Source organism: Nycticebus coucang, chromosome 17 (assembly GCF_027406575.1).
Source record: "Nycticebus coucang isolate mNycCou1 chromosome 17, mNycCou1.pri, whole genome shotgun sequence".
Taxonomy (NCBI): Eukaryota; Metazoa; Chordata; class Mammalia; order Primates; family Lorisidae; genus Nycticebus; species Nycticebus coucang.
This window is the reverse complement of record NC_069796.1, coordinates 8,902,668-8,925,242: the sequence shown is the minus strand read 5'-3', so window position 1 is coordinate 8,925,242 and position 22,575 is coordinate 8,902,668. Positions and strand designations below refer to the sequence as shown.

The following is a 22,575-nucleotide window of genomic DNA, read 5'->3' as shown; positions in this document are numbered from 1 at the left end:
TATCAAACCAATGTTTCAAATTGTTAACCGTCATTCCAAATGAAACTGAAATTGAGGCAAGCTCAAATTAAGGCAAAGAATTTTATGCATTGCAACATGTTGGCTAAACAGTCCTGTGAGCAACAAAAAACATGAAGCCTTGCTTTTCGATTTCATACAAGAATTTGAAACCAGATTTCAAGATTTCCAGGAAAATAATAATCATTTTGGCACATTTGCAACTCTGTTTGCAGTCGACATAAATATATCACCTGCCAATTTTCAAATGGAATGCATACAGCTGCAATCTGACATTAAACTTAGAGAAAAATTTAATCATGTCTCTTTACTGAATTTTTACAGGTCCTATCTTCCCAGAGACAAATGTCCCTGCCTTCACAATCATACTTTATTCATGTCATCGCTTTTTGAAAGCACCTACATCTATGAGCGACTACTTTTTTGTTTTATTTCAGATTAATATGAGGGTACATACAATTGGGCTACCTTGTTTGCCTTGGTAAAGTACAACTTAATTGAGTCCTTCACCCATGAAGAACACGGAACCTGTTAAGTGAGAACTTACTAAACCCCCATTTTTCTCCCCTGTGAGCAGTTATTTTCAAGAATGACGCACATTTCCTGGCACAGTGGCTCATGCCTGTAATCCTAACACTCTGGGAGGCTAAGGTGGAGAACCACTTGAGCTTAGGGGGTTAGAGATCAGCCTGAGCAAGAAGTGAGACTCCATCTCTAAAAACAGCCCAGCATTATGCCCACCACGACACACAGCTAATTTGTGAAACTAGCCTGAGCAAAAGCAAGAACCCATTTTAAAAGTAGAAAAAAAAATTAGCTGGGTGTTATGGTGGGCACCTGTACTCCCAGCTACTCAGGAGGCTGAGTCAGGAGGGTCACCTAAACCCAGGAGTCTGAGTTTGCTGTGAGTGAGGCTGATACCATGGCACTCTAGCCTGGGACAACAGAGTGAGACTCTGTCTAAATAAATTAGAACCAAAATATTGCTAATAGGATTATGTGACAATTATCCATGTTCTTAAGATCTGCAGGCTAAAATTTTAAATTAGCATGATATCTTTAATATAGTTTCAAATGATTTCAAAAATATATAAATATGTAAAGAAAGAGAAAATGTGACAACATGTTGAGAGAGTAAATCTATATGGAAGGTAACATGGGTGTTCTCTGTCCTTTATTTGCAATTTTTCAGCAACACTGAACATTTTCAAAATGAAAAGTTGAAAGGACAGGAAGATGGAAAGCATGAGAGGAGGCCAGCTTGAACAAAACATGAAGAGTAAAAGTAGCACTGATCTCAGCAATCATAAAAACACGCTAAATAACCTTGGGCAAGTCACAGAACTTCTCTACGGACCGGCTGAAGTTCAAGGAAGTAGGATATATCTCCAAGGTGCTCTCCAGCTATAAAATTCCATTATTCTACAGCTACCTCTCAGCTCTACAATTCAAAAGATAATCACATGCAAAGTAGAAAAACTCACAGGACTACTGTAAGCATAAAATAAAATAAATGACTTAAAATAGCTACTCAAATGCCTCTCATTTAGAGAACAAATATTAACTCCTCTCCTTTGAGAAAACATCTTAAAATTTCTTCAGAGAAAAAACAAAAGAAATATAGGACTACTGATTAATTTAGAAGAAATACCACAGAGTTAGAAAGATTTTATTATTTGTTCCATTTCATTTTGCACCTAAAATATCAACGCTAAGAGGCTGATGCTCTGATGATGCACAAAACCTAAAAGATAGTAAATGAAACTGCTACAAGTTTAGACAAGCTAGACACTTTCAAGTGAGCTTAGTATGATATATATTTCATGACAGGATCCTTGAAAACCTCCAAAATAAATGACAATAAAATTACATACCCGAACGTTGGCTTAACAGCCTGGGATGGGCTCGGCGCCTGTAGCTCAGTGGCTACGGCACCAGCCACATATACCATAGCTGGCAGGTTTGAACCCAGACCAGGTCTGCCAAACAACAATGACAACGCAACCGAAAAATAGCCTGGCGTTGTGGCAGGTGCCTGTAGTCCCAACTACTTGGGAGACTGAGGCAAAAGAATCGCTTAAGCCCAAGAGTTAAAGGTTGCTGTGAGCTGTGATGTCACAGCACTGTACCCAGGGCTACATGGTGAGACTCTGTCTCAAAAAACGAAACAAAAACAGTCTGGGATGATTTCAGACTGGCTGAAAATATTTTAAAAATTCATCTCTTTTGAAAGAAAGCAAGGGAGAAGAGGCTTAAAATGCTGTATAACAGTATAAACCAATTATTTTCATTCTTGGAAAGACCCTAAAGTCACATGAAATTAAATGATTAGAAGTTACACAAAATTAAATTTTAGGGAAAAAAAATCAAAACAAAGTATTAAGTAATACAAACTACAAATTTACCAGATGCTTTACTTCAGCACTGTTATTTCTAGCATTATAATTAACTGCTTTTTAGTAAAATAACCAATCCTTCAGAAAAGGGGAAGATAGTTTTTTAAAACTACATAACACCGGCTCAGCACCCGTAGCACAGTGGTTACAGTGCCAGCCACATATACCAAGGGTGGCAGGTTCGAACCCAGCCCAGGACAACTAAACAACTGCAACAACAACAACAACAACAACAACAAAAAATAGCCAGGCGTTGTGGCAGACACCTATAGTCTCAGCTACTTGGGAGGCTGAGGCAAGAGAATTGCTTAAGCCCAAGAGTTTGAGGTTGCTGTGAGCTGTGACGCAACAGCACTCTACTGAGAGCAACACAGTGAGACTCCGTCTTAAAAAAAAGAAAGAAAAAATCCACATGATACCAGCATGCAACCAGTGGCTCAAAAAACAAAACTCTTGAAGTCATCCTTGAGTATGCTCATTCTTTTTCTACACCCAAATAGTCCACAAGTCCTGTGACTCAAAAACTGCATCTCAGATTCATCTATCTCCCTCCCTTGTTACTAGCACCTTCATTCAAGCCACCACTATCTTACTTCAGCTCCTAAAGGGCAGATTTTATATTCACCTCAGCCAGCCCATTCCTCACAGAGCAATTAAAATGATACCATTTAAAATAAAATGCCAAATGCCAAAACCTTCATAGTCCTGAATACTTCTATAACCTCTTCCTACCCATCTCTGCCTCTTATGTTATGTCAGCCACATGGAATTTTTAATCCCTCAAATTCACCAAGCTTTTTCTTCATTCAGTGTCTTGGCACCCACTATTCCTTTTAAAGAGAATGCATTCCTTATCAAACCATACACATGTAACTCTTTAAAGAGCTCCTTCTCACATAAAATGTCTGACACTGAGTATCAACTCCTCAAAGGAGCCTTTTACGAACCCATCTAAAGTAGCTCCCACCTCCTCCTCAACAAATCATGTGGTTCTTTTTTTTTGCTTTCCTTCCAAAAATGTATTATAATTCTTAAGTTACCTTTTAATCTGTCCCCCTAGAATATAAGAATGGGAATAAGGATGGAACATTGAGCTTATTCATCATTATTTCCTCAGAAGCAGCTCATTGTATGATACTTAATAAAGCATATCATGTACATCACATGAATGAATGAAATACTAAATAATTACATGATTATTTTAGACAATGAGACTAATAATGCTATTAACAGAAATACAGAAACCAGAACTAAGTCCATGTATTCGAAAAGAAAAAATATAATATGTTCAGTTTGGTGCCAGGCAGTTGAAAATACAGGCCTAATGGGCACACAGGTTAAGGAAGATATATAGATTGGGATTCTGTTAATTATTAAGTTTTAGTTGAAAAAAATAATTATTACATCATAATTGAGATAAAATTAATTAGGATAAATGACAAGCAAAAAATAACACAAATATGAAAGATAGTAGGCTGCACAGATAGCAGAATAATCTAGAAGACACTACAAACATCTGCTACCAGAGAAATACAAAGCATCATCACCAATTACTATAAAAATCTTTGTGCTCTGTAAATGTGAAAGAAATGGATAAATTTTTAGAAACACACTACCCCCCTAGACTCAATCAGGAGGATGCAGAACTCCTGAACAGACCAATATCAAACAATGAAACTAAAGCAACAATAAAAATATTTCCAACAAAATTAGAAATGGTTTCACACCCAAATTTTACCAAACATACAAAGAAGAACTTACTTTGCCAAGACCTTTATATTCCACATTTACTAGGATTCACATATACCCTTGTAAGATGCACCCACAGGTAAGAAAATGCTACAAAAGCTATGTTAACTAATGTGATGAAAATATGTCAAACGATCTATGAACCAAGTGTATGGTGCCCCACGATCATACTAATGTACACAGCTATGGTTAATAAAAATTAAAAAAAAAATAGTCAGTAAAAAAAAAAAAAAAACAAAGAAGAACTTACATAGCAGAAATTATTCCGTAACATTAACAAGGAAAGAACCCTCTCCAACTTGCTCAGTGAAGAAAACATTGTCCTCTTACCAAAGCCAGGGAAGGATGCAACAACAAAAGAAAACTACAGGCTCGGCGCCGTAGCTCAGTGAGTAGGGCGCCCACCACACACACCGAGGCTGGTGGGTTTGAGCCTGGCCTGGGCCTGCTAAACGACGACACCAGCAACAAAAAAAATAGCCAGTCATTGTAGTGGGCACCTGTAGTCCCAGTGACTCGGGAGGCTAAGGCAAGAGAATTACTTAAGCCCAAGAGTTTGAGGTTGCTGTTAGCTGTGTGACGCCATGGCACTCTACCAAGGGTGACATAGTGAGACTCTGTCGCAATAAATAAATAAATAAATAAATAAAAAACTACAGACCAATATCCCTGATGAATATAGATGTAAAAATTCTCAATACAATTATAGCAAACTGAATCCAGCTGCACATCAAAAATGTCACCCAAGTAGGTTTCATCCCAGTAATACAAGGTTAGTTCAACATACACAAATCTATAAATGTAACTTACCACATAAATATGCATAAAAAAAAACAAGAACTATATATGACCTTTTCAATAAATGCAGAAAAAGCATTTGATAAGATTCAGCACCGTTTTTGATAATAACACTTAGGAAAATAGACATAGAGAGGACATACCTCAAAATGATAAAAACCATCTATAACAAACCCCCAGCCAACATCATACTGAATGGGAAAAATTGAAAACATTCCCACTTAGAACTGGAACCAGACAAGGTTGTTCATTATCACTGTTTCTATTCAACATAATGCTGGAAGTCCTAGCCAGAGCACAGAGGCAAATGACCTCTACAGGGAGAATTACAAAACACTTAGGAAAGAAATTACAAAGGATATAAACAGATGGAAAACATATCATGTTCATGGATAAGTAGAATCAATATTGTTAAAATGGCTATACTACCCAAAGTGATTTACAGAGTCAATGCAATTCCCAATGCAATAACAAAGTCATTTTTCACAGATCTAGTTCTACACTTTGAAAGTACAGGAAAGACCCCAAATAGCCAATGCGACCTCATGTTGTAAGATCAAATCTGAAGCATCAAAACAGACTTCAAGCTATACCACAGGGCTATAATAATCAAAACAGCATGGTATGTTGTAGAGGCCACCAAGAGCCAGATGACCTCTAAGCAAGATGATTTGTGGCTGGAGGTGGGCAATTCATTGGTGTTGTTGGTGTTCACTGCGGAGAAAGAGCCTGGAGCCCATGGCAATCTATGTGGTCATTGTCTAATACTCTCCTCACCTGTCTTGTACTTTCTCAATAAAAGTCTCTAGCTCCGGGCTACCCCGCAATCAGCCCGCCTCCTGCAAGCTTGTACTTCTAATCCACATCACAGCTGATTCCTTCCTGTGGTGATGGAGACCAGGGCCATAGGGGCTGCGACAGTACGTGCATAAAAACAGAGACTTACAGATAAGAACTGCAAATCCATATATGAAACCATGCTCATAGTCCCATTTGATTTTTAACAAAACAGACAAAAACATACACTGAGGAAAAGATTCTCCAGGAATTCTAAACTGCTTTTTGACAAACAGACAAAAACATACACTGAGGAAAAGAATTCAATAAATGGTGCTGGGAAAACCGGATAGCCATGTATAAAGACTGAAACAAGACCAGCACAATGGATAATAGACATAAACCTAAGGCAGGAAACTATAAGAATTGTACAAGAAAGTGTTGGAAAATCCATAATAGACATCAGCCTAGGCAAAAAAATTATGAAAAGACCCTAAAAGCAATCACAGCAACAATAAAAATAAACAAATGAGATCTGATCAAACTAAAAAGCTTTTGCACAGCCAAGAACACAATCAATAGAGCAAACAGGCAACCTACAGATGAAGGAAAATATTTGCATGCTATACATCTGATATAAAAAGCTAATAACCAAAATCTACAAAGAATTCAAGCCAGACAATAAAAAAGGATCAAACAATCCCACAAAAAAGTAATCAAAAAACAATAATAATACCTTGCAAATGAAGATAGCCTAAAAGCACATGAAAAAAAATAGATTCAGTGTCTCTAATCATTTGGGAAATGCAAATCAAAACCACAATGAGATATCACTTAAATTCCAGTGAGAATGGCACTTATCAGAAAGTTCCAAAGCAATGGCAGCGCCTATGGCTCAGTGGGTAGGGCGCCGGCCTCATATACCAAGGGTGGCGGGTTCAAACCTGGCAACAAAACTGCAACAAAAAATAGCTGGGCATTGTGGTGGGCGCCTGTAGTCCCAGCTATTCGGGAGGCTGAGGCAAGATAATCGCCTAAGCCTAGGAGTTGGAGGTTGCTGTGAGGTGTGATGCCACAGCACTCTAAAAAAAAAAAGAAAAAGTTCCAAAGCAACAGAAAGGAACACTTTAACACTCTTGGCCAGACTGTAAACTAATACAACCTCTACGGAAAGCAATATGTAGTTACCTCAAAGAACTAAAAGTAAATATAACATTTGATCCAGCAATCCCACTACTAGCTATTTACCCAAAGGAAAATAAGTCATTTTATCATAAAGATACTTGCACTCGAATGTTTACAGCAGCACAGTTCACAATAGCAAAGATGTACAAACAATCCACATGCCCATATGAATGGATTAACAAAATGTGGTCTATGTATACCAAGGAATACTATACAGCATTAAAAAAAAAAGTGCCCTAGTATCTTCTAGGATAGAAGAGACCATTCTCAAAAATGAAGTTCTACAAAAATGGGAAAACAAACACCACATGTACTCAATATTAAATTGCAACTAGTGATCAACATTTATGTACATATATGGAAGCAAAACTCAACAGGATTCAAGTAGGTGGGAGGAGGGGATGGGTACACTCACACTTACTGGGTTCACTGCATACTTTCTGGGTGAAGAGAAACTTTGACTAAATAACTTTGACTAAATATATACAATAGCAAACTACGTAACAACAACACGTATACCTCCATAATATTCTCAAAAAAAAAAAAAAGAAAAAACACAACAACAAAAGTGTTTTAGTTATTTACTAAGAAGAGTAACGTAATCCTACCTTACTACTCTTCATTGCTGGCCATGTCTTAGCTAAAGTAGCAGGTCCATGTTGAGGTGTTACACATTAGGGTTGAGGAAGACACTTGAAAAAATGTGCAGTGAAGTCTCATGAGAATGACCACAGGTCTAGCCAAAAAACAGAAGCTGCAAGAAGAAATTCAAGGAATCAGAACTGTTCACTACAGAGAAAGAGGTAAAGATGTACACGTGTGTAATAGACTATTACTGGAAATTAGTTATGATGGTTAATCACACTGACCACATTTAAAACGGGAATACTACACTTACCTACCTATCCACTGCTTACTTCATCCCCTTCCTTTCCCCAACTTTTCCAATGTGTAATGTATTTTACCTTCTCCCCCAACTTATTCCAATTCTGCAGAGGTAATTTATGTTTTTCTCCATTTTTACATCATAAACTAACTTTTAAGTTTGCAGCACATAAGAAGCAGGATGCGACTACATTTGTTAAAATATTATTACAGCCTAAGGTAATTAAGTATGTAATAAAAACTTTGTCAAAGGCTAGAGAAGTGTTGGGAAGGATTCTCCCAGCAAACACATATTTCCTCGGTCTCACTTACTTTATTTAGTATGCCAAAGTACGATCCTTGAATTGGCTGTTCTCCCTTCAATCCTTGAAACTGGGAGACCTTCTAAGGGGCTTTAATACTCCCTGGCTCTCTTCTTCATCACTGATGTCATTATATGTAATTTACGGCACTGTCACACATTGTCAATTTTTGCCTGTGCCCTCCAGTTTCTAATCCTGACTTCCTGGTTTATCATCAACCTTGCCTTCTTCAAGCTCTTTTTCTTGTTTGTTTGCCTATTCTATTTCCTAACATTCCCCTGACTTCCTTGGCTTTCACATGAATCAGATGACATTCCATAAATGTTACCAACCAGATTACTCCTATCTTCCTGGTCAGGAAATGGATCAAACACAGTGTAGAGAGCATATTCTCCAAGTCTTTTACTCTTCTCACCTTTCACTGATTTTCAAAGAGTTCCTTCTCTGCCCCTTTGAGTTTTGGCAAAATTCCCAACGCTAGAATTGTTTAAAAATATAATCCTAGCCAGGCATTGTGGCAGGCGCCTGTAGTCCCAGCTACTCGGGAGGCTGAGGCAAGAGAATTGCTTAAGCCCAGGAGTTGGAGGTTGCTGTGAGCTGTGTGAGGCCACGGCACTCTACCGAGGGCCATAAAGTGAGACTCTGTCTCTACAAAAAAAAAAAAAAAAATATATATATATATATATATATATATAATCCATATATAATTAAAGTGTTATTACATCCCTCTTCTTCTACTAAACTGTAACATAATTGAGGACAGGATTTTTGTCTTAACATAGTCAGCATCTTGCATAATAACCTGCAACAGAGTAGCCACCAAGCAAGTAATTACTGCCTTCAATACATTATCTTCAGAAACCCCCAAAGCATATAGTAAATATAGTAAACAGTACTAGACTTCTGAGAAGTAAAATGTAGTGTGCACGTTATACACTATCCATGTATGTATTTTATATACAAGTTATATATATATAATTCCACTTTAAAGACAGACCCAAAAATTACTGGATGATTCACTTAATTTGAAAATTTCTATGACTTTCTTCTCTATTGACAAAGATAGTTGAAAGTTATTTAGAATTCCATATTTTGGTCTCTCACTGTAATATGGAAATAATAATTTTCAAAGACCTAAGTACAAGAAAGACAATTATTTGACTGGGATTCCATGCCGGGTATCAAGCAGGGTGAATTGTCTCACTCAACAAAGCTAGCCAAAGCATCATGTATTATGTTTTACTCTCTAACTTGGTCTTTTCTACAATTTTCAATTTTTCCATGGAAAAAAATAGCATGTTTCCTTGATACTGAAATGGTTTGGGCTAAAAGTAAATAACTTCTTCAGTGACATCTCTAAATGGAACTTTTTTGTAAATCTAAGAATAAGATTATTATATTCTCTGTGTTACTTCAAAGGTATTATTATCCTTATCAGAACTCAGCAAAGGTTTCCACACACAACAGCTCAAAATGTATAATGACTACTTTCCAGAGCACCTTAATCTTCCCTATCAACCTCCCCAATTACACAGGCTATCATCGCTTACTCACAATCATACTGAAAAATAGTTCCTATTCCCTGAAATATACTTGTCTTCACAAATGGGCCCAGGGAGAGGCAAGAGAAGTACCTGGGGCAAAAAAAAAATATTTAAGGAGACACTCCCAGAGTTATGCAAGTGCCGCCGTGCAGTTACAGGGTCCCGAAGATGAGTATGCGTAGTTTTCTACCCAACGCATCTTTCTTACCTCACCCTAGTCCTGGCCCTACTTCTTTTTCCCACCTCTACTCCCTCTACCTCTCAAATATCACTTCCTCCAATTTTGATACACCAAATGACTAAAAATAAACAAGGAATTTAAGTACAATTTTACAACAATTTTAAATGGTATTTTCAAAAAAAAAATTACTATTCATTGATACAGGGCAGGTGGTGCCCGGTCTGGGGCCACGGTGGCCTGCCCGGAGGACCTGCCACACCTTCTGCAGAATGGCCCAGGGGTGTTGGTGAGCGGGATGCAGGGAGGCCAGGGCTGGAGAACCAAGTGCAGCTGAAAGGGGAGAGATCAGCTGAAGTCCACGGGTCCCTAGGAAGTTGAGGGAGACTATTGCACAGCCCGTACTGCTGCCCAGGCCACCTCTTCTTGCCTCCATTTCAAATACAGTGCCAACCAGTGTGAAGCTGCCCTCCTGGGCACACCCACGCCTTCTGAAACTGAGAAAACCTTGATACAAGATTGCCCTATTCAGGGCTGATCATTTTCTAGGCCTGGATAATTTCATGAAGAGAAAGCTCCTTCATTGCCCCTAGCAGAAGGGACTGAATTCTTTACTTAATGCCCTCATTCACCTTGCCCTAGTGGAAGTGACTGCATCCATTCATTTGTCACCAAGTCCTGGCCAAAGGTAATTACAAAGGACCCGTGCAACTATATATACCCCAAACAAAGGAGGACTTCATGATCAGAACACTGAAGAAAACTGGTTTAGAAGGGACATTTCTTAAACTGATAGAGGCCATCTACAGCAAACCCACAGCCAATATCATATTGAATGGAGTTAAATTCAAATCATTTTCACTCAGATCAGGAACCAGACAAGGCTGTCCATTGTCTCCACTGCTCTTTAACATTGTAATGGAAGTTTTAGCCATCGCAATTAGGGAAGAAAAGGCAATCAAGGGTATCCATATAGGGTACCCTTCGCTCTTCGCAGATGATATGATTGTGTATCTGAAAAACACCAGGGATTCTACTACAAAACTCATAGAAGTGATCATGGAATACAGCAGCATCTTCAGGTTACAAAATCAACATTCATAAATTGGTAGCCTTTATATATACCAACAATAGTCAAGCTGAAAAAACAGTTAAGGACTCTATTCCATTCACAATAGTGCCAAAGATGAAATATTTGCGAGTGTATCTAACAAAGGACGTGAAACATCTCTACAAAGAGAACTATGAAACTCTAAGAAAAGAAATGGCTGGAAATGTCAACAAATGGAAAAACATACTACCATGCTCATGACTGGGAAGAATCAATATTATTAAAATGTCCATACTACCCAAAGCAATATACAATTTTAATGCAATCCCTATTAAAGCTCCACTGTCATACTTTAAAGATCTTGAAAAAATAATGCTTAGTTTTATAAGAAATAAAAAAAAAAAAAACCTCGAATAGCCAAGACATTACTCAAAAATAAAAACAAAGCAGGAGGAATTACACTACCGGACCTCAGACTATACTATAAATCAATAGTGATTAAAACAGCATGGTACTGGCACAAAAACAGAAAGGTAGATGTATGGAACAGAATAGAGAACCAAGAGATGAACCCAGCTACTTACCATCATTTGATCTTTGACAAGCCAATTAAAAACATTCAGTGGGGAAAAGATTCCCTATTTAACAAATGGTGCTGGGTGAACTGGCTGGCAACCTGTAGAAGACTGAAACTGGACCCACACCTTTCACCATTAACTAATGTAGACTCTCACTGGATTAAAGATTTAAACTTAAGACATGAAACTATAAAAATACTAGAAGAGAGTGCAGGGAAAACTCTTGAAGAAATCGGTCTGGGTGAGTATTTTATGAGGAGGACCCCCTCGGGCAATTGAAGCAGCTTCAAAAATACACTACTGGCACCTGATCAAACTAAAAAGCTTCTGTATAGCCAAGAACACAGGAAGTAAAGCAAGCAAACAGCCCTCAGAATGGGAGGAGATATTTGCAGGTTATGTCTCCAACAAAGGTTTAATAACCAGAATCCATAGAGAACTCAAATGTATAAGCAAGAAAAGAACAAGTGATCACATCGCAGGCTGGGCAAGGGACTTGGAGAGAAACTTCTCTGAAGAAAACAGGCGCACGGCCTACAGACATATGAAAAAATGCTCATCATCTTTAATCATCAGAGAAATGCAAATTAAAACTACTTTGAGATATCATCTAACTCCAGTAAGATTAGCCCACATCACAAAATCCCAAGACCAGAGATGATGGCATAGATGTGGAGAAAAGGGAACACTTCTACACTGCTGGTGGGAATGCAAATTAATACATTCCTTTTGGAAAGATGTATGGAGAGCACTTAGAGATCTAAAAATAGATCTGCCATTCAATCCTGTAATTCCTCTACTAGGTATATACCCAGAAGATCAAAAATCACATTATAACAAAGATATTTGTACCAGAATGTTTATTGCAGCCCAATTCATAATTGCTAAATCATAGAAAAAGCCCAAGTGCCCATCAATCCACGAATGGATTAATAAATTGTGGTATATGTACACCATGGAATATTATGCAGCCTTAAAGAAAGATGGAGACTTTACCTCTTTCATGTTTACATGGATGGAGCTGGAACATATTCTTCCTAGTAAAGTATCTCAAGAATGGAAGAAAAGTATCCAGTGTACTCAGCCCTACTATGAAACTAATTTATGGCTCTCATATGAAAGCTATAACCCAGTTATAACCTAAGAATAAGGGGAAGGGGGAGAAGGAGGGGAGGAAGGTGGGAGGATGGGTGGATGGTACATGTGAAACTTAGTAAATGTAGAATATAAATGTCTTAACACAATAACTAAGAAAATGCCAGGAAGGCTATGTTAACCAGTGTGATGAAAATATGTCAAATGGTCTACAAAACCAGTGTATGGTGCCCCATGATCGCATCAATGCACACAGCTATGATTTAATAAAATTAATTAATTAATTAATTAAATTTTTAAAAAAAGGAGATTTTCCAAATTGGGTCTTCCCCTCTGCCAGGAGCTCTGGTGCTTTTTCTGTATTCTTTTCTGCATAATAAATCCTGTCTTACCACTGATCTGTGGTCCGTGGTCCATTCTTCCAATCGTCAAGACTAAGACCTACTAAAGAAAGAAATTTCAGTAACACCATGATGTGATGGTAGGTGAAAACTAGATGGGGTAGTAATGATCATGTACAATAAAATTCTAATTTTCCTTAAATGAGTGTGAGTTGCATGTGCATTGTATGTTGTTGTTTGCTTCTGAGCATCTATCCTCTCTTCTTTTGGCATCAGCAGCTCAAATTCCTCCCTTGAACTACCCTTCTCATGTCTTTAATCCATTTGGTTTGGTTAGCACTAATCACTAGCACTCCAAAATTCCGTAGGTACACGACCCAGGCCTGTAAAAACAGCATATTCCTTCCCGAAAACATTAGTTCAAGAATGAGTATGTGACCAGAATTGGATGGATAAGCCTGAATCCAAACATTTTTACAGAAACTAATCAGGAAGGAAGTTATCTTTCAGCTAACTTCTAAGAGTTTACTATATTTAGGCTTTTCCCATATTTATTTGAGGTTCAGAGTATGAAAGTCCCAGTATCATTTTAAAACTGGATAAATGATATGACCTAAGATTGGTTCCAAATCACAGAAAAAAACACAAACCATCCAATTCATAGAAATCAAAAAGAATGTACAAAAACTACTGCTGGCAGAAACTATTTATACCTTGAAGGTTAAAATGTTGAAGATGACAGAAAAAAAGGACTGCACATAAATCAAAACAAAACAAAAAGTGTGTATGTGTATAAAATTTCTTGCTTATTAAAAATTTGTATTGTATATAAATAGAGACAAGCATTCTTATACTTCATCCAACATAACTGTTTATAAATAACTGGAATAGTAATCTATCATTAATTAGATTATCGTATATCATTATTATGTAATAGATTATGTTAATCTATAATTATGTTATCACTAATAATTATGAAACAAATACATTTAGTTCTTCTTACTCTACTTTAGCCAGTAAATTCAATACATAAAAAGTTAAGAGTAAAGTAAAAATAAAAAGATGGTACTAATCAAATATATAAATTTGGAGTAAATTCAGAATGAATGCAAAATGTGACAGGGACTGTACCTGCCACATTAGCTAAGTCCACCATACACCTTTTTGCTGAAACAAGCAAAAAAAAAAAAAATGATGCTTGAAAATGTTTCTTTGCTCTTAGCAAAGCAAAATTTGCAAAACCTAAGTGAAAATTAAAATGATGGTGAACCTATGTAAGAATATACATAGAAAGCATATAATTCTGAAAGAAATATAATTCAAGTGAAAGTCAGGCCACTGTTTAAATATTTTCATGAAGCAAGGGATGGTATAGCTGCTAAGGTGGCTACTCACCCATTTGTTACCAAAACTGAACATGGCTAGAAGTACCAAATGCACTTTTTTGTATAATATGAAATCAACCAGAGAACCCCCACCAACAGAAGCTTGGGAAATCCTCCCAAACTGAAAATATCCAGAGAACAGAAAGGAAACAGACAGCAGAAGTGTTTAACTCCAAGGATAAAACATACCCAAGAAACAGCAGCAAGCAGCAAGCATTACAGTGACCAAAGACTAAACTTCAACTCTGTGACAGAAATTATTTTTGTTCTGCAAACCCCAGGATACTGGACTTAAAAATAAGAACCTTTGCCTGTATATTGATGATGTAAGGCAAAGTCATCTAGCCTTTGTTTTAGAAGCAAAAAATTGTTTCACAACTTCAAAGACTCTGTTCTACTTATGGAATCATTAAGAGTCTGAAGGGATCGCTTAAACTTTTCAGTTAAATTTGACCACATTTTATGGAGGTAGTTATATCCTAAATTCAAAAAGTTCCTGAAAATATCACTTGCAAATATCAAAGGCCTACTGGACATGGTTTTTCTACATCTTCACTTCTAACTGTATATCATACATGGTATTTCCACATAGAATAAGCAATTTAAAAGCAATCTCTAGTCACAGCAATGCAATTTTGAAGATCCTTTTCTGGCATTTTTATATCCTAAGAGCCAAGAATATAAAAATGATAGTATTAAGAGTTTTCCTTTCTTCTAGGGAAAAGTAGAAACTAGTTTCCATAGTTAGTCCCACTATGGAAATTATCTTTTTGCAAGTAAAATAATTCGTACTAAAAAACTAACTTCCATTTTTCTACAATAGTGTTATTCACAATAAACATTGAAGTGCTAGTATTCAAATATTTTTAAACTCGTAAATGTAAGATTCTTCATTAATTACATAAAATTAGTGTAACAACTTTTTCTTCTGTAGCATTATGAGAACAATAAAAACCAGAGAGGCATTCATTTCAGGAAAATGGAAGCAACATATCTATAAGGTATGTCTTAAGTATTTATTACTAATAATAGTTATATACATTTTTAATGACTCATTTTCTTCAATAAATCAAGATAGATTTCAAGTTCATACCTATAATTATGTCACTCTGAATTACTTGCATTCTGGTATGCTTTCTTGAGTAGGAGAGGAAGAAAAGGATTTATGCTGGCATGCTAGAAAATTGCACACTGGAATATGTCACACAGGTAAATATCTTGTACTTGGATGGGAAAAAAATATTGAGAATCATCGACTTAGATCACAAAATCTGTTTTACTGCAGGATGAAAGAGAGCATAAGGACTCTAGTTCAAATTCTACCTCTTGACTCAATTCAGTGCTTGCTTCACTACACTCAGTAATTATAGGCAGGTATACATTTAAACTGCAGGTGTGTTCTGTATCAGAGCTCTGTAGTTATAAAACACGTTCTAGGGATATCTGCAAAAGATTGCTCCCAAACTATTTGTGGTTTAAATGAAAGGAATTTAGGGCAATCATCCAACAACAGAAGATAATCTAAAGTGAAAAAAAAAGAAATCAGGAATCCAGACCAATCAGACATATTTGGGGGTTAAAACTATTTAGTAAATGTATGACTGCACCCACTTAGATACAGTAATCTAACAACTATAAAAAAGCAGCTATTTTAAGGTTTTTTAAATTATTTTGTTAATACAAATAAAAAGGACATTTGATTAAATTAAATTAAATGTACATTATCTTTTTATTTCCCATTTCTGAAATTAAGGACTTTAAGGAAAATAGAACATATTAACACCAGAAGAGAAAATTAATGCTACCGTGTAAGGAACTGAATACAGAGCTGAGCACTTATAAATTCAGGCATTTTATCTCCATTGTCTCATGTCTTCTACATAACAAACTTGTGAGGCTATTTTATCATCTTTATTTAAACAGATGAAGAAATTATAATTTAAAGAGATTAAGTAACTTGCCCAAAATCACACAGAACAGAAACTAGAACCAAAATCCAGATCATCTGACTCCAAAGCAAATGCCTCTTTTCACTACACTACAAACTAGCAAGAAACACCTACCTTAAAATTTAAGGACTTTTAATTAATACTTACTAAAGAAATGATATCAAGCTTACAGTGAATGATGATGATGTGATGATACACAGACTCAAAATCACTCAATAGTTCAATGTGCATATTTAAGAAATAATTCCAAGTCATACCTGACATTAAATTTTTAAAACCTGAACATGTCATATCCCCAAAAAGGAGAAATCTGAAAATTTTAGTAGAAAAGAACCAAACTTCATCTTACCTAGACATTTTGAATTCTCAGGAAAAAACCTGCCTTCATATTTTATTAGCCATACAGCAATTGTATTTGGTAAACTAAAAACTTATAGAATAAGAAAAAGCAATTTCTTGAGTTTATCCTTTCTTCTGACTCTAATCTGTACTCTATTCTTTCCAATTTTGCCCCATATATCAGAGCCCTCTTCTAGTTTAGAATAACTGAGCCTCAAGTTCAAGAATACCTACAAAATTTAAGATGCAAGTGCAGACACATTTAAATGAAGAACATAAAATTATACTATTACAAAAGAAATAGAACTTTCAGTTATTTTCCAAATTATTAAATTGTGGAATTACTGGTGACTTTTCTTCTCTATAGCTTCTGAATTGATTATAACAAACATTTTTTTTTTTTTAAGTCTCAGTTTGTTGCCCCTAGTAGAGTGCTGTAGCGTCATAGCTCACAGCAACCTCAAACTCTTGGGCTCATGCCATTCTCCTCCCTCAGACTCCCTGAGTAGCTGGGACTACAGGCACAGATCACAGCCCCTGTCTATTTTTAGAGGCAGGGTCTTGCTCCGGCTCTTGCTCAGGATGATCTTGAACTCCTGAGCTCAAGCCTCCACCTGCCTGGGCTGCCTAGAGTGATAGGATTAAAGGCGTGAGCCACAACACCTGGCCTAAAGCACTTAAATTTTATAATAAAATAAAAATAAGAGGTCCAGGCACAGTGGCTCACACCTATAATCCTAGCACTCTGGGAGACCCAGGCAGGTGGATATCTTGAGCTCACGAGTTCGAGACCAACCTGAGCAAAATGAAGACTTCACCTCTACTAAAAAAAGAGAAAAAAAAAAAAAAAACTGAGGCAAGTGGACTGCTTGAACCCAAGAATTGGAGGTTGTTGTGAGCTATAATGCCATAGCACTCTACCCAGGCCGACAGTTTGAGACTCTGACTCAAAAAAAATAAAATTAAAATAGGGGGAAAAGGGAGAAAGAAAGAGAAGGAGATAGGGAGGTACACAAACTAGAGCTTTAATTTAAAAAAAAAAAAAAAAACTAAACATCTCAGTGTATCCAAATTAGCTGAATTTACCACTGAAGTTCCAAAACTATGACCTTCTTGTTCCTTTTAATCTCTCAATGGGATGGTAGGTTAACCATACATAAGCATGGCAAAGCCAAACTATATATGAAAAAATAATAATGAGGCAACCCAGAGACCTATAAATTCCGAAACAGTTCTTAATGTCAACACTTAAGAAATTAGGATTATAAAATCAATGTCCACAAGTCACTGGCTTTTGTATACACCAATAACAGTGAAGATGAGAAGCTAATTAAGGACACAACTCCCTTCACCATAGTTTCAAAGAAAATGAAATACCTAGGAATATACCTAATGAAGGAGGTGAAGGACCTCTATAAAGAAAATTATGAAATCCTCAGAAAGGAAATAGCAGAGGATTTTAACAAATGGAAGAACACACCATGCTCATGGATGGGCAGAATCAACATTGTTAAAATGTCTATACTTCCCAAAGCAATCTACCTATTCAATGCCATTCCTATCAAAATACCAACATTGTACTTTCAAGATTGGGAAAAAATAATTCTGCATTTTGTATGGAACCAGAAAAAAAACCCGTATAGCTAAGGCAGTTCTCTGTAACAAAAATAAAGCTGGGGGCATCAGCATACCAGATTTTAGTCTGTACTACAAAGCCATAGTGCTCAAGACAGCATGGTACTGGCACAAAAACAGAGACATAGACACTTGGAATCGAATTGAAAACCAAGAAATGAAACTAACATTTTACAACCACCTAATCTTTGATAAACCAAACAAGAACATACCTTGGGGGAAAGACTCCCTAGTCAATAAATGGTGTTGGAAGAACTGGATATCCACATGTAAAAGACTGAAACTGGACCCACACCTTTGCCCTCTTACAAAAATTGATTCAAGATGGATAAAGGACTTAAATTTAAGGCATGAAACTAAAAATCCTCAAAGAAAGCATGAAAAACACTGGAAGATACTGGCCTAGGGAAAGACTTCATGAAGAAGACTGCCATGGCAATTGTAGCAACAACAAAAATAAACAAATGGGACTTCATTAAACTGAAAAGCTTCTGTACAGCTAAGGAGACAACAACCAAAGCAACCTACACAATGAGAAAGGATATTTGCATATTTTGAATCAGACAAAAGCTTGATAACTAGGATCTATAGAGAACTCAAATTAATCCACATGAAAAAAGCCAACAATCTCATATATCAATGGGCAAGAGACATGAATAGAACCTTCTCCAAAGAAGACAGATGAATGGCTAACAAACATATGAAAAAATGTTCATCATCCCTATATATTAGAGAAAAGCAAATCAAAACAACCCTGAGATACCATCTAATCCCAGTGAGAATGGCCCACATCACAAAATCTCAAAACTGCAGATGCTGGTGTGGATGTGGAGAGAAGGGAACACTTTTACACTGCTGATGGGACTGCAAGCTAGTACAACCTTTCTGGAAGGAAGTATGGAGAAACCTCAAAGCACTCAAGCTAGACCTCCCATTTGATCCTGCAATCCCATTACTGGGCATCTACCCAGAAAGAAAAAAATCCTTTTATCATAAGGACACTTGTACTAGACTGTTTATTGCAGCTCAATTCACAATCGCCAAAATGTGGAAACAGCCTAAATGCCCACCAACCCAGGAATGGATTAACAAGCTGTGGTATATGTACACCATGGAATACTATTCAGCTATTAAAAAAAATGGAGACTTTACATCCTTCGTATTAACCTGGATGCAAGTGGAAGACATTATTCTTAGGAAAGCATCACAAGAATGGAGAAGCATGACTCCTATGTACTCAATTTTGATATGAGGACAATGAAGGTCTTGGGGGGTGAGGGAAAGCAGACAGAGGGAAGGAGGGAGAGGGGTGGGGCCTTGGTGTGTGCTGTACGTTCTGGGGGCAAGACATGATTGCAAAAGGGACTTTACCTAACAAATGCAATAAGTGTAACCTGGCTTATTGTACCCTCAATGTATCCCCAACAATAAAAAAAAAAGGAGAGATGAATGAGAAAAAAAAAAAAAGAAAAGAAAATGAAATTTTTAAAAAAAAAAGAAATCAGGATTAAATGAAGTATGAAAAATAAACTTAGGGTAAGCTAAAACTAAAAAGGAAGATTCAAAAACTTGAAGAATACTAGAATTTGCTGAGTATGGAAAAATTACAAATATATAAGTATGTGAATTCATACCCACTTACTCCTTACTTTCAACTCAGAGCTTACTATTGAAATTCTATATTAAAATATTCTTTTATCAACACGATAAGACAATACCTTAGATATTTTTAAGTTTTATCAAAATACTGACTTAAAACTCTCTAGATAAATACTTTAATCTCCATGAAGTAGTTCTACTAAAAAAAGGTTCACATCTATAAGCTCTTTTTCCACTACAAAATTACAGTATTAACCAAAACAACATATATGTAGTACAAAATTATTACCAACACACCATGTATCTCTAAAAAATACTCATTTATAAATCATGTATAAAACAATAGAATCGATAGACACAGAAGTCCAGTTTTAAATCACAACTATTATTTGTATAATAAATTTATCAAATTTCCTTTTCTCTAATTACCAAAATGCAATTAACCTGCCTGAGCCTTGATTACAAACTTGATGACTTTCTGCTCACTCACAAGATTGCTTTGAATAATCTCATTTAATTAAAATACTATAGTTTTTATAAGCACAGTTCCCATTTGCAAACAGAAATGAGCAGCTTGCGATATTTTGGTATTATGTATCTATTTTTTATGCTGATTTTTCGATCTTGATCATTTGAGTTTCTCTGTTTCATTAAGATTTACTATGTAGCAGCTATCTTGAAAACATTGCTGCTGTGTAGGTTTTTCTGCATTGCTTGAAATTTTTCAGACTGAAATACTTGAAGAAAACTGGGCAAATGTGAAATATTCACAGATCAGAGTAATAACTACGTATACACTGATGTATACATTGATGAGATGAAAGTGACTTGTATACCAAAAGCCTGAATTATTCTTTCCAGACAATGACATCAACCTTGAAGTAGTGCAGAGCTGCATTAGCTGGACACTATATACTTTTAGATGTTGTATATTCAATGTTGTAAGTAGAGAAGAGAAACAGATCTTCACCAAAAGTCTTTTGTGGAGCAAAACAGAAAAGGTTTCCAAGCATGGCTACAGACTCTTTCAATATATTCCCAACATCCTTGAAAGCACAGTTCCTTGGCTCCTGTGTACTAGCAAAAAAGCATTCCTGTGTTAGAAAAACCTTCCCATGCACTGTCTGACAAATGGGGCTCTTCACAAATGTCTTTCTAAAAAACTACATAGGTACCCCAGGAATACAACATTGCACTATAATTATATTTTGCATAAGTTTTTTTTCTAATCCTGTTCTCAGCCTATAGAATGTATGCATTGAAAGTATTTTGTAGTCTTTAATTACTAAAAGTATCTTACCGGTTTTTCCAATACACGTTTTTTTCCTTTAAACTACTTTTTATATGGTAGTTTCATTTGAGAAATTTATTATCTTAAAATACCTGGAGAAAGAGAACATGGTAGTACACCTTTACAACAGCTTATGTCAAAATGATAGTGACCACTTTGAATACACTCAACTTCTTCTGAATTAAAAATATTAGAGATTCATTTTCTTTTTTAACAATAAGGTGAACGAAAATGAAAGGCTACCAGCCTTAACAAATTATTAGACTCTGGATTGCACTGCAGTGGATGGCAAAATCAGTGCACAGTAACCTTGTTTGTGCGAGAAATACCCTGGCCCTATCAACACCAATCTAATGAGCGTGTTTCAGAAAGTTGATCCTAAGGAAAACCCTAAAGTAGAAAGCTGACTCAAAGATGCCTCCAAACACCTTCCCAACCCTAAATGACAAAGAGACTACAGAGCAGAAATTACCCTGACAGTACTAGCTTCCCGCTTAGGAGTCTATCTCTTGATTATACTGGGAGACACCTCTAGTCCAGCCGGGAGGAGGAGGAGGAGGGTAACAGTGAAGGAGAAGCTGACATCTGGGAGGACCCAGCCGGTCAAGGGCCCCCGAGATAGGAAAGGCTTAGGGGAATATCCAAAGGCTGAGGGTGACCACCCCAGCGGCCGGGCGACGCGAAGCGCGCCGAGAGGGGTGCGGGCACAACGGGAGGTGCCCACAGCCCCACACCCCGGGAGCCCCCAGACTCCGCGACGGGGCGGGGCCACTGCGCCCGCCACAGCCCATTCGCGCCGGCACCCGCCCCCTCAGCCTTCAGGTCCGGGTTGGTAGGAGGGTCGGGCCTCCCGGGACCGGGTGTGCAGCCCGGCCCCAGCCCGAACCGGGAACGTTCTGCTGCGGGCGGGAGATTGGGCGGGTGACCCTGCATCCTGGGGCGGGGGCCAGGGAGCTTGCCGAGAGCGGAGGAAGCGCTCTCCAAGCAGCCCCCGCCGCCGGGGCCGAATCCGGGCGCCCCCCTGCGGGCGGGGATTGTTGCCCCAGCTCTAGGCTCGCCTTCCCGCCTCTCCCCACGTTCCCCCGGCGTTGCCCCAGGCAACAGCGCCTACCGCCGGCGGCGCGAAACGCACCTACCTAGAACCTGACAAGAAGGAGCCCCTCAGACTCCGGAGCCAGTCGCCACCCCGCGTCACGGGGGCCGACACAGCCAATAGGAGAAGCTGTCACGAACCTCTTCGGCCAATCCTGCTGCGCTCCGGTCTCCGGGCACCCGCGAGGTTTCAACCAATAGGCAAGAGCGAAAGGCGGGCGCAGCCGCCCGGCCCCTAACCCCCTCCTCCACCACCTCCCAGGAGGCGGGGCGCGGCCGATTGGCCCGGGCCCGGAGTGGGCGGGACCTGGGGTCACGGGCGGGTGGGCTTGGGCGTAGCTGGGGCTGTGGGCGCGGAGAGCGGAGGCGTAGGTCGGAGGCTGCCGCC

The 22,575-nt window shown here is 37.8% G+C and overlaps 1 protein-coding gene across 3 annotated transcripts in view; it reads right to left on the bottom strand.

Annotated features, from left to right (window-relative positions):
- FER (FER tyrosine kinase) overlaps positions 1-22,296 on the bottom strand; it is a 392,818-nt gene extending 370,522 nt beyond the window's left edge. The window contains exons 1-2 of one of the 3 annotated variants that reach the window (XM_053566752.1): positions 22,232-22,296; positions 7,532-7,677 (exon numbers count right to left, since the gene is read on the bottom strand). The gene's annotated coding sequence lies outside the window, so the exon portion shown is untranslated. The remainder of the gene's footprint in view (positions 1-7,531; positions 7,678-22,231) is intronic. The other 2 variants (XM_053566754.1, XM_053566753.1) reach the window with 2 other exon arrangements.
- Between the last annotated feature and the right edge of the window lie 279 nt (positions 22,297-22,575).